At 41.4% G+C, this 14064-nt stretch overlaps 1 long non-coding RNA gene across 1 annotated transcript; it reads right to left on the bottom strand.

The window, feature by feature from the left end:
• Window positions 1–710: 710 nt before the first annotated feature.
• LOC111228603 lies at window positions 711–4562 on the bottom strand. Its single transcript, XR_002665376.1, has 3 exons — window positions 4041–4562; window positions 2651–2734; window positions 711–2554 (listed from the first exon to the last, which is right to left on the bottom strand). It is a non-coding gene; the product is annotated as an uncharacterized LOC111228603 (long non-coding RNA).
• Between the last annotated feature and the right edge of the window lie 9502 nt (window positions 4563–14064).

The raw sequence follows: 14064 nt of genomic DNA, 5'->3' as shown, positions 1-14064 counted from the left end.
CTTTTCTTTTTTCTTTTTTGTGGGGGGGGGGGGGGTGGGGGGGTGGGGTGGGCCGACTTATTTTCAGCAAACTAGCAATTTACCTCAAAACCCTCCTCCAAGCAGCTCTGTGGCCTCTGCCAACTGAAATCCAGCCAGCCACCACAGGCAATGTCTTCTTCAATTTATCCTCAGGCCAGAGACAAGTGACACCATTGTGGGGAGGAAAGAGTCAAGATACAAAGCTGTGCGATATGAAGGTTTTGTCATTATTAGACAGCTACTTATCTCATGGTGTGAGTTTTACAGCTAAGTCGGTCTGATCATATTTCCAGAAACCTGGATTTCAATTTTTAAAAAGTCAGTTTCTCATAGTTTTTAAAGTTTAGATTTTCAAAAACAGACATGCTCTAAAATAGCATGTCATCAGTTACAAAGTCCTGGCAGAAAACAAACCAGCTGATGCTATTGATTAGCAGCAAGGACACACTTAATGTCCCTGCTAACCTCATGCACCCAAATAAACCCCACTGTTCATATCTAAGATGTTTTCAGGGTGCATTTGTCTCAGATTAGGTACATAATAAAATGCTGCTTTGTACATAATGTTCTCAATGATCCGCATCTGCTACAATGCAGCTTTTTCATCCCTTATTTATCCAGCTTGAAGCCCAGTTAACAAAAAAAAAGTTGATTTAAACACATTTATTGAGAAAAAGAATAAACACACACTCCACTGATACAGGATTAGACCTGCTTCCCTGCAGCAGCTGATGCTCTCCTGTGAGAATGAATGCACACTTTCAGCACTGTGCACAAAAGCCCACACTAGAAAGTTCCCAGTGTTCAGTGTGAGCAAGGCGATGTGGCATTCAGAAGGCCATCTGGCTGTATTATTTTACATATTCTTTCACCACAAAAACATGGTGTTCTTGTGTTTCATGTGGTGCTTTGGCGATCTATTCTAACAAGAGCACGTCAAGAGGGTTTAGTTCCTCTTTCACAGGGTTATTTCCCAGAGCTGTGTAGAAACTGCAAGTGTTTATCAATTCCCACTGGGTGTCAAGCGCAAGAAGGCCAAAAGAGACAGTGAGGAAATCAGCTGCAGCTTATACAACTGAACCTCCACAAAGGTAACATGCAGCAGTAGTTATTATTTAAAAAAAAAAAAAAATCTCACTCAGGGGGAAACATTGAACCATCTCTCTCTGTAGCTGCAACAATCTGATGATTCAAGAGACCTTTTGTACATTCCCAAATCCCAGCACCACTCCCCCAGTGTGCAGAGTCCAAACAGCACAGTGTCTGGCACTGACATAAAGTTCTCAGGCGGGAACAGTGATTTGATTGGCCTCTTCACTTCTGTTTGTAATGGGAGAGATCCTCTTTAAGCACAGGACAGCCTGACCACTTTAACAATCTGGCTGGCCTGTCGTGTCAAGGTCGGGCTCTCAAGGCCCAGAAAAAAAACAAAGACCTACAAAAGCATGAAACACCACAAGTGGATTTAGATCGATGAGTTTTCTCATCTCTGCAGCAGGCGGTGATGTTCAATGGTGGACGCAGACCTCTGGCATACGACCTGAGTTTGATCTCAATGTTTGGGTAAAACATTGCGTCAGACACCAGGCTGTCATTAACTCTAGACAGAGCACTGTATTGTTGTTTTTTTCTACATCTTACCCAATGAATACACATACTCACAGGACGAGACGTCCTTTCATATTCATAACAAAATCCAAAGTTAAAAAAAGCATTTAGTCTATATTATAACAAGACTACAGCCATGGTAGCAGCTCTGTGAGGCTCAAGGATGTGTCTGTGGTGAGGCTTTGAGCACAGCGCTTTGAGCGACATGCTAACATGCTCATGCTGATGCAATGTTTACCAAGTACACCATCTAATTAGCAAATGTTAACATTTGCTAATTAGGGCTAAACACAAAGCTTAGCTTGATATAGTTTTGCAGGTATTTGATTTCATTTAAACCAAAGTATTGGAGAAAATAATATTTTGGCCTAATAATAACTCTTGATGAAAAGTTAAGGGATCATCACTAACATGACTTAAAAAGGCCCACTTTTATTGTTTTTCATTACAATAGAACTTTTCATGTAAACCTGATCATTTATCAACTCAGAAGTTTCCACTAGGTTTTTTTCTTTTTCTTTAATTCAGTGCTAAAGTTACCTGGGCACTCCAACTTGACAGCCTTCCCTGAAATGAAAATGATTCTGTTCTTATCAGAACAAGAAAAAGTAATAAAGCACTTAAGGGTGTTTTAGTGCGGAGCCAGTCTTTCTGGAAATGTCATGTGTCTTATCTGTAATCGACTCGAGAATAATACAGATTGAACTTGTGGTTTCAAGTGAATCAGAGACACACATTCACTCATAATTAGCTCTAAGTTATTGGATTGGAAACAATACAGAACATACAGTGCTGAAGTGTGGGTAGGCCTACTATGCCGTCTGTATTTTTTGTTGTTGTTGTTCTACAAAGCTTACTCATCCATAGTTACACACCAGCAGTTGGGCCTCATGACTAATGATGACAAAACAGGCCGTGATTTCACCTGTATAGAAAAAAAGAGGATTAGTCAGACAGAAGATGTTGTATCGGTGTTAAAGAGTAAACATGTTCAACAGCAGGTACTAAGTCTAATACCCACCCTCTGAGTCTCTCTGCAACAATGAACCACATGTCCTGGTGTTTAAATAAGCCACAGGTAAAATATTGTTCCTTGTTCCTTTTACTGAGGAGGGAGAAGAACAGCAGATTACATGAATGCAGTAATCATGTAAGGCCAAATGAGTCAGTCAGGTGGAACTGAGACGAGTAAACAAGTCCAAACTACGTGTTATTGTAACAAAGTGCAGCCTCCCTGCTGTCTAGCAGGATATACTGGTTACAGTGTTATTGGGTCCTTATCATCAAAACTCTACTGTCATGACATTACCATTAGACACACAGAGTGCAAACAGGAGACTGAACAAAGACTGCTGACTGTTCAGGACAAGAGTGAAAGCCAAATAATTACTTGGCACTTGTACAAATAAGATCACATGGGTTTTATTCAGACAGGAATCAGGATCAGATCACTCACAGGAAAAATACACCCCCTACAATGGCCTGGACATTCCCATTCTAGCTTGATTCCTACCAAAAAAAAAAAAAACAGTGCTTTTTGTCAATCAACTTATTCTCAAGTTTTAAAAGTCTTTCAGAAGTGTGTCAAGAGGAGCTTAAATTTTAAAGGAAAAGTTTGACATTTTGGAAATTGGATTTACTGCCTTTCTTTCTGAGTTCAGTGAGAAGATCATTACAATTCTTAATATAATGCTACAGTCAGCAGTCAGTTAGCCTAGTTTAGCACAAGGATTGGAAATAGGGGGAAACAGCAAGCCTGTCTCAGTCCAAGATTACAAAATCCACACTCAGTAAACCAAGCTCAGTAATTAACACATTATATATCTTGTTTATTCAACCTTGAACAAACAAACAATATAATGTTTTAATTAGCGAGCTTTAGAGTTGCTGGTGGCTGGATTTTGTTCACACAAAGCAGTTTCCCACTGCTTCAAGTCTTTATGCTAAGCTAGGCTAACTGTCTCCTGGCCTTGTGCAGATTTAACAAACAAACATGAAAATGGCATTGTACTTCTCATCTAACTCTAAGCGAGAAAGTGAAATAGCATGTTGAACTAGCATGGCTAACTCTAGTAGCTATGAGTAATGTTCATATCACTGTAACAAGGTCAAACAATCATATGTACAGGTCACAGATGTTTTATAAAAGCTGTGTGTAAACTGCCTGCATATTCAGGAATGTACATGCTTGTAAAACTGTTAACGTTGAGGAAACATATATAAGGAAACTATTATGTGCAATGGGGTAGCACGGACCTGCATAGGTATGTGCAGTAAAGATAGCATGCCAGGAAGTAGTCTGACACGTAACTCCTTGTAAAACCACAAACTGTCATATGTGTATGGATTAAACAAACAGTATAATGTTTTAATCATAAACTTTACGGGTGCTGTTAGGTGGGTTTTATTACCTTCAGGCGAAGCTATGTTACCTGTTTCCCTCTGCTTCAAGTGAGGTCGCAGTGATCTGCATAGGTATGTGCAGTTAAGATGGCATGCAGATTAACTCAAAGAAGGAGTCCAGGGCAGTTTGTATAGATGCTGTCATGCAGATGTTGTTCCTCAAAAACAACTAGTCAGTCGAGACTGGAAGGAAGATGAGGGAGTGCTGTAAAGTCTGACAGCACAAAGGAACACTCAAAGGTGCTCTGCAAGGCACCTTGCAGGACAGGGGTGGAGGCTGAAAGGGGGTCTCTGCATCAGTTCACAGAAGGGTTGGAGGTGTTGTTGAAGACAGAGTTCAATTTGGTCGTCATCCTCCCTCTGCCTATGCCTTCAGGCTGTCCATGTTCAGCCACACAACAGAGGCAGCCTTTCTCACCAGTATGTTAATCCTGCCTGCCTCCCCCGCCTTGGTGCTGCCTCCCCGGCACACCACTACAAAGAACAGAGTGCTGCCCAACACTCATTGATAGAACATGGTGAATTGTCTGTTGCATAATACGAGAGAAGAAGAGCCTCCTCAAGACAAGCACTCGTATCATATGACGTGAAAGTGACGACCGTCATGCGTGCACAGTGGAGTTCATAATCACAAGCTAAAATCCACGTCACTCACTTGACCCTAGGCTGACGCTGAACCATGACTATGTACTGCCATCATTGTCCCTTCACATCACAGCATGGTGGCTTTGTCCACTCCACACAATACAGCTCAAAAGAGCAAAGTGAAGCGGACACAGTTTTGTTTTTGCACCCATTTGCTGGTCAGTAGTGGCCCTATTCAGAATGCATTGATCAGTGCAGTAGCTGGATAGGGATGTGCCTCACAGGCAGTGGTGAGGGGAACTGCCTCTGAAATACACCATTCAGCTTGGCAGGGAGTCCGCAGGCGCTGCATTAACTCGCTGAGCTGATGGCCTAGAGATGAGGGTATCTTTTCTAAGGCCATTCAACAGAAGCACTTCCATAGCATGTCATCCACAAAGAATGAACCTGGCCCATGCTCGAGTCAATGCAAGACTGCACAGAACACTGCAACACAACACTGACTGACTTGATGTTAAAGATTAAAGGCCTGTAACTGATGATTATTTTCATCACTGATTAATCTGTGGGTTAAAAAGAAAAAGAAAGTAATTTCCCAGAGCAAAGCTACTGTCTTCAAATAGCCTGTTTTATCTGATCAATAGTCATATTCAATGCATTCAATACAAAACAAACAAAAGCAGCAAATCTACATTTCCTTTTTGCTTGAAAAGTGACAGAAATTATATGAATCAACTGAAATTATTTTGTGTTGATCGGCTCATTTGATTCAACTACTGTCATTTCTATAAACGTGTATTTGACACTGAGTGTGACTCTACAGTGGTTTATGTTTATAGATAGATTAGATATAGACTCTAATTAAACACTGGGTGACATAAATAAACAAATGCATACATGATTTTTTGTGAATTTCGGTCATTATCCCCTTTGCAAGTTCATTTTCTGGCTTGTGCAAATGTCTTGACATTTCTCCATCTTTCCTTTAATTTTGGTCGGTTTCAATTGTTATTGCATTATCCAACTTAACTTCTTTATGTATGGTTAAAGGCCTGTAATGTTGATAAAGTTGAGAATATGTATATATATATATATATATATCTATATATACTATATATATATATATAGTAAATTATATATGATGCTCAGATTAAAACTCTGTGTGGTGCAGAGAGAGTTCAAAGGGGAAAAAAGAGCGAGGCTGAATTTCAAAACACACGATTACCAAAGAGGTAGTCTTACACCACATGGCTGTTTTCACCGCTTCGACCGGAGTGTGCTCTAAAGTCACCGGGTTCACAAGTGGGCGAGGCTCCACACAGACTGTAGCGGTGCACAACCTCGGCTCGGTGCATGAACCAGGCTGACCGCGGGGATGCGCCCGGTGTGAGGGGAGGGGGGGCAGAGAGGGGGGGGGTAAGGAGTAAAAGAAATGAAAGGGGAGAAGTTGCTGCGTCTCCCTCCAAACTCCCACGGCGTGCTATTTCGTCGCACTCGCCATAAACGACACTGTCTACAGGGGACGCACGTTGTTTATCCTCGAATGACCCCAATGCTGAAGCGAGAACATCCCGTTCCTGGGATATTAATAGCTCTCCTTGCGTCACCAAACTGTGGCGGACCATTTTGCTAGACACGCAACGGAGCCACAAACTGTGCCAGCAACACATTCTCCTCCAAAGCAAACATGGCTATAAAACAGGTAGTCATCATTCTCCACCAGCTGTCTGCGGGTCCTTGCAGCCAATGTGATTACCACTTGTATGTGTTACACACGTTGTTACTAAGGTGGTGAGAGCTCACAGTAACTCAGCCAGTGCACATTGATCTGGCAGTTTAGTGTCAAACTGAAGGGCGAGGTATTTGTGTTTATGTAAATGAATCAGTCTCCCCGAAAAAAAATACAGTATAAAAATGTATACAAATTTCTACAGAGCAATTTTCCAGCCCAACAATCCAGCACAGTGTTGTGCCAGGAGGAGAGCCAATGTTGTTGATGAGCTGAAAGCCATAGCCTACAATGTACAATAAGCCATATGTTAACTCAATCCCTTCCCCCCCCAATCCTGGAGCCAAGTGAGGCTGGAGCTACAGAGCCTGGCCTGCATAGCTCCAACTGGAGGGAGGGAGGGAGGGAGGGAGGGACGGAGGGGAGAGAGGTGGGAGGAGAGTTTCTGCCGCTATGTTCTCTGGGAGTCTCCTATCTGGAGGATCTATGGGCAGGCTGATTTTGAGGGCTGACATGGCGATGTTGTATGTAGGTCAGCAACAGTGAAAACAACTTAGGCAGAGACATGCCCAAAAACACACTGGAAGAAAAGTGTTTGTGCGCACTGCCACAGCCTACTGTAAATCTTATATATATATATATATAGGCTGACAGCCTGGGACTGTGCCTCACCCAGTCTGTGCAAGCAGTCATATGGGTGTCTCTTGTGTTAAGCCTGACGTTTTCCAGTTTCATCCCTTCCATAATGTGACGGCATAGCACCCACCACACCTGCATCCACAAACACAAGAGTTGAGGCGTTCACCTCTGGACGATTTATGTTTTCAGATGCCAAATAAAACATCCTGTGGAATTACTAAAAGTATGCTGATGTGTGTGTTGCATAAGCTGTGTGTGTAGAAAAATTAATACAGCTGAAATACTGTATCACACTCCAGTGGGATGAGTTTCTTCAACTGCCATAAAAACATTTAAACTTTGCAAGTTTTGAGTGAGAACATTTAGGTCTCTTCAGCCATGTTGACTTAGAATTTGAGCTTTGCGGGTTCATTCTTGACCTTGGAAACAAAAACAAACACAATCTGTGGATGAAGACCATGTGATACAGTCGAAAGTAAATCACCCTTGAGTCAAATTTGTTTTGTCTCCTGCTCTTTCCGAGCTTGAGAATGAACTGAGCTTACTCGAGTAAAGAACTGTCCTGAGCTGAGTTTCAGCTTAAAAACAGGGAACTGCTGATTTTGAGGGAACAATCATAAATAAATAAATCTCTCTCATTAAGTTTTAGGTGCTTCACGTGTTTGTTCACGAGTTTCTGTGTCACGTCTGCTTTGTCTCAGTCAAACCCTTCCTTCCTGTGTGGGTGTGAGAAAACAGTTTGTTTTTAAGGGAAATGATTTGATTTGCGCAGACTTTAAGAAAGACATAGACTTCATGTACATGGTGCTCAACATGAGAGCAGAATGATGCTTGTATTAAAAGCACATGGATCCACAACATGTGCCTGAATGATAGTGGATGGAGTGTGGCAAGGTTGACAAGGTTAATGAACACCAAGAGGACATGGCTTCGGGTGATTCAATAGTCAGCTGCATTATTTTATTAACTGCATTTCACATCCTTGAATTTCATTTCACATTTATAGCTATTACATAGCTGAAGAGGTTTTTCTTGACAATATGTCTCTAGAATGAAGACCCCACAGTACAGACTGACTAGATTCAATCATTTCAGTGTTTAGCCAGGTCTTTAAAGATTTGTCTGCTCCCTCAGCCCCAACCGATTACCTTACTGCTGTTTGCTTAGTCTCCCACCACCATCTGTGTTTCAGATCATCCACGGCAGTTCTAATTACAGTCACAGGCAAGAGCCCATAGATAATGACAATGCTGCTATGATCAGCAGGATTAGACAGGTGCTTGTCGACTTGCTTTGACTCGGGCTTTTATGGTCTGTAACAGACCCTGGACAATCAATGGGGAGATGAGAATCTCACTTACTCTTTGTCTCCTGCTGACACACACTAACAGTGCAATTTCCTTTAACAGAGGTGTGTTTCTTTTCCACATCACACTATAGCTGCATCTTGTCACAGAAACATACACTACTGGTTAAAAGTTTTAAAACACTCACATTTTTCCAGTTTTCATTGAAATGTAAGCAGTGGAAAACTGCCTTTTTAGGAGATTAAGTTAAGAAGTTGGTTAACATAGTGTTCCTGCAGCAATGGAAGTAAATGAGGCCTTGAAAGTTAATGCAAACAATTCCTACAGGTGCTGCGACTTGTTGACTTGCAAACTCTGTCTGTATAGAGGCTGTGTTGGAACAAACTGTCACTAAACACACTGTCATGCATCATTAGGACAATACTGTGCAGCAGGAAGTAGTATTATATATTGATATCAGAAGGGTGAGAAAAAGGCCAGTAACATAGGAAGACTGGCTGGTCAGAGGTTCACCCTACAGCAAAATAATCACCGAGGAAAAGAACAAGGTATAGCAAGGAAGGTGGCTTCAAATAATGGAAGGCCAGCTGAGTCTCCAGAATTAAACCAGCTGCTGAATGAGTCAAACATTTAGATCAAATTTAGGATTTTAGATTCCATGATAATATTTATCATTTATTTGTTTTAAGTTTTAATGTCAGAAACAGTGAAACATTATACAGTTTAAATCTCAGTAACAGCTGGAAAAATTGAGGCGTTCTAAAACTATTATTATCATGTTTACACCGGGTGTGTGATAATTATTGTTCCAATTTAATTATATTTAATGATAGCAGTTTTGAAATTGCCTATAATGTATTCACACACTTCATGTTGGTCTTCCAAGTGGATCAAAATGGAGTCTGTTAATGTCACCCAAAAGAGTATTTGTCAGTCGATGTTATTATTATATGAGACCAATTTTAACTGTTGAAAACACTTTTACACTGATTCAGCACACTGACCCACACCCATGTGCGTTGGTGCCTCCATATATTTAGCATATACACGTCTGCACTGACTTTATGTTTTAGTCACTTGAGACTGGAACAGTCTGGAATAGTCCGAGCTCATGACTTTCTCATGCCACATAATACTGACTTTTATGTATGACCCAATCATAGAAACATCTCCGGGGATTATCCAGTGCTAGCATAGCATTAACATCAGCCTGTGGCTCAGATGAAGCACTGAAAATATTGACTGTTATTGGCTCGTAATACTCAGTAATCCCGCTGACAGCAGTGAGTAATCAAACAAGCACAGCAATGACTATTGATTTTGCTTGTTTACATCCGATTCTGACATTCATTTACATCTAGCTATTAAACTGTGGTTGTTGTCTGACGTAAAAGTCAACTGTATCATGTGTCTTCGGTTCCTGATGCGAAAGTGTCGATCAGCAGTTCTGTGCCTTTTTTTGTCTGTCTAGCTGTCTGTTTCCCTGTCGCATCTCCAGAGTGTTAATACAGGACAGTTCAAATATTTCTTTGATCAGATGTCAGTCCATTAAAAAAAAAGGTCAGGAAAATCGTGGGGAAACGAAGGCTTCTGAGTGTGACTCCCACATCTGGTTGTTTGGATGTTGGACGATAAGTTGATTCTGGAAGTTTACGCAGCTGAGCATAGGACACAACAACATCTCCTCCAGTGAGAAAGATCTGCTGGGGAAGGGCTTATGTGCCCCCCACCCCCCCACCCCCCATCCCCTGACAGCATAGACACTGCAGTCACAATTTATGAAACTTCTCTGATCAAAGGAAGGAGCCACTGTTCAGTTCAGTATGACATATTGTGAAACCGAGTTAGTGGTTGGAGTAACTTCCTGCAGGTCAAGAGAGCTGCTGTTTTACAGCCCCACTGCAGCATATGGATTCCCTGTTAACCTTTGTGTGGGCCCCAGGTCAATCTTGGAAATGCCTGACACCAGCATGTGCTCACTGAGGAGCAGAATAGAGATATATAAATGGGCCTGCCGATTAGCTGCTCCAAGCAGGACATTCATGGAATGCGTTTCTCCCTGGGGACGGGTTTCCAGGAACAGTTTTGCTCAAGTGGTGTGCAATGAACCAGTCTGCAAGCAGAAGCAGACATAGCTGGGTGTGCACAAAGCCTGCCCTGGTGTTGACCAGTGAAGTTGTTAGCCACAAGCAGACCTACAGTCTGCCACACCTCTTTCCTGTCTACTTCCCTAAAATCTGTTTTGTGCTGACAGTGTAGTGCAGAGAGACCACTCCTCTAAACATATGCCTTATCATCAGTGTTATCCTCATAAGCCTTAACCTTCTGGAGGGACCTGCGGCTCAACGCGCCTGCCTATGCAATCTTACCCTTCACCCCAGTCTGCCCCCCTCCCAGAGCCCCAGACATTGTAAACATCCTTTTTCTGACATCGGTAGACTCCACTGAGACTCCACACCCTGCAGCTGTGAGACATGACCCACAGGGGGCTTCCTCCTTCACCTTTAAAAAAAAAAAAACCCTCCATATCATTTACACACATGTACTTTCAATGCCACCTCATCAAAACAGGTTTGAAGAACAAAATGATTATTTCAACAGGAAGAACCCATGTCATCTTTACCCTGATAAGAAGAGTTAACAGCCCTGCTGCGTTTCCAGCTCCTGGGTGTTACCAGAAATCAGCTTTTATCTTCCTGTGCATCTTCAGTTGCACGGTTAGATGGCTTAGACCATGTTCCTGCAATACAGCAAACATTTGTGGGCTGTCATATTGTCATACACAGTCACTAGAGGATTAGACTGTTGGATTAGATTTTATTGGCACTGCTCACCAACTGCAGTTTGGCACCTGACCAGACAGTGCAAACAATAGCAAAAGTGCATTTACATAAGAGATACATGTATATAAAGATAAACAAATGTACAGAATGAATAATAAAACCAAGTGGTAGTGATAGTAAGTAGCTGTTATATGTAAAAAAAGTAACATAAAACAATATATAAAATGTACAGTTTGAATGAATGCAGATATGTCAGTACTGTAACATATGCTGTACTGAAACAATATGTTCAGAAACATTTGAATATGCCAAGACATAATCTGAGCTATGAATCAACATAAGAAATAGATTTTTAGTTGCATTTTTTTTTGTAAATTTTAAACAACCAATGTTAAAGTGAGCCTCAAATATTTTGCTTATCGGCACGAAATGCAGCCATAAGTGACAATTATGGGAGAATGGTAAATGCTAAAATGTAGAGTAAGACAGTCAGAAAACTGACTCAACAATATCATTTACACCGGCATATCTAAAGTTAGTGTATGCTATCATTAGCCACCATAAGCTGCTGGTCATACCAGAGCGAGTGTGGTTGTGGCAGCCAGATGCCTGAGTTTGTTGAAGTGCATTTGTAAGCCTGTTATTGTGATCTATCTCTCAAAAAGATATAGTCTGGCTTTAAATAGTAATTTAACAATATCACTGTTTTATGATTCAACGTTAGACTGATTTGGATTGATATTCACGACACCCTCCCACAACTTCGTAATGAATCCTTTTGTTGGGTTTCAGACATACAAATCAAGTTTTTACTGTGTCACGTCTAGTAAGTGGTTATTATGTGGGGAGCTGAAGGTGCTACCACTACATGGACGAGCAGAGAGCTGAGAGGACATGTCCTAACATGACACTACTCATGATAAACCACTAAAGACTATTTCCTGCCCCTGTTTATGCAGAGTGTTTGGTCGAGAGAGATGAAATGTCAGGACACACACGTATCCTTGTGGTATGTTATCTCCTTCTACACATGTAATGTAGTGTGTTTTTTTTTTTTTGGTAATCTATCCATCCATTTTTAATCTATCTGTGGAACTGAGTACATGTTGTTATCAGCAGTGTGTTTGTCCTTCCCTGCAGTACTGAGGGACTGAACACACCTGAAGCACCAAGGTCTCAGGTGAGGGTGTAGTCCGTTTCCTTAGCAACCAGGAGAAACACTGGCTGCTCACTGAGTCAAAAACACACAACTTTTATTGTTTTGTTACCGCAGGTCATTGCAGATCACCTTGATAAAAACCCGTGCACACGCAAACAAAGGCGGACGTAAATGCCTTTGTTTGGTGTTTTTCACCCGCAGGTTTCGGCGGCACGCTTGTCCCGTACATTTAAATGTTTGGGTTTCCTTGCCAGGGGTGGTGCCTGTAAGCACTTCACAGTAACAAAGACACTCTTCCACGGCTCAGCTGAACTGCACAAAGTGAAACATGTAGCCTACTCTCCCTTGAATGGTGTCTCCTTCCAGAGAATCACATGTGGAAGTCGTTTCAGTTTAATCTGCTTTCCAGCTGTTGGCTTTATCCCATCTGGCTTAAGTGTTTAAATTAGTCACACGAGACATTTACAAATTATCAAGTAAAACAACTGAAGGTAAATTGATCTTGACTCAAAGCAGGAGCCCCAAACAAAATGTTGAGTATGGGAACCAGCGCACCTTCTCTGTTTGTGTCGAGTTTTACAGATCTCTGCTTGTGGTTCTGGCTGTACTGATGGATCTATCATAGAGATTACCTCTGAGACAACCTCTGAGAACTAAAGACAAAGTACTTCTTACTTCTGTGACCCCGTGAGCAGAGTTATGCACAAAGTCCCCTGGCCATACAGAAGTTCAGGGCGCTCTCTAGTGGCTGAAATTTGGCATCACATGCTTTATAGGCACCCGTGCCCACAGAGAGTTGTTTCAAATAGTCAGTGGGGTTGTAGTACACTGTGTACTCCAAGGAGACACTGTTAGATTAATCCTTGCAGAGGCTTAATATAAATCACATAAAAGCTGCCACATTAATTTTGACAAACAAATGGACTGATGATCTGATTATTTGAATGAACTGATTTAAAATCAACTTTATGAGGCATCATTTTTAATTTAATTTAATTTATGGAAGCCTCGAAGATCATTGAGGTTTCCCTCATTTGCAATGATGTCGAGATACACAGAAATACACAGAATTAAAATTCAAGAGCAGGTTTGGTAGGGTCCTTAGGTCCAGTCCAGCATATATGTTATATACGGTGGCGAATGTCTGATATGGGCTTTATGGATGAAAAGGTACAAGTGTTTATCACTCCTCTGCACCAGAGAGGACCAACCAACTTTGTTACACAGAATGCCATGGTGAGTGTTATAGGGTTCTCCAGTAACGAATCTGATGGCAGAATGATAAACTGAGTCTAGGGGCTTGAGAGTGGAAACTGCAGCATGTCTGTAGATAACGTCACCATAACCTAGGACTGATAGGAAGACCGTCTCAACTATATTTTTTTTACAATGCAAAGGGAAGCTGGATTTATTTTTGTACAAAATATCCAAGTTTTTGTGATGTTTGGTGATGAGATTTTTAATATGTTTAAATGTGAATGATTCATCAAGCCATTCCTAGATATACTCTTTCAATATTGGTACCATTTGGTGTGGATAGGTGACTATTAAAATCAATATCTCTTGCGCTAGAAAAAAGCACAAACTTGGTTTTGCTTACTCACTTTAAGTTGATGAGTGCATCTTGAATAGTGTTGTAGGTTCTCAACAGCAAGATGTGCAGCATCAGCAAGACAATACCAAATAGTATCATCTGCGTAAAGATGGACATTACAGTCAGTTAGAGAAGATACAATATTATTAATATAGATTGTAAATACAACAAGTCCTCAAACCTAAACAACCATACAGGTCGTTTTTTCAACCCTCGGATATGGCCCTGGGCCCAGA

This window comes from Seriola dumerili, unplaced genomic scaffold (assembly GCF_002260705.1).
Source record: "Seriola dumerili isolate Sdu_G_001 unplaced genomic scaffold, Sdu_1.0 BDQW01000219.1, whole genome shotgun sequence".
Taxonomy (NCBI): Eukaryota; Metazoa; Chordata; class Actinopteri; order Carangiformes; family Carangidae; genus Seriola; species Seriola dumerili.
Note: the sequence above shows the minus strand (reverse complement) of the source record. Positions and strands in the feature narration are given on the sequence as shown.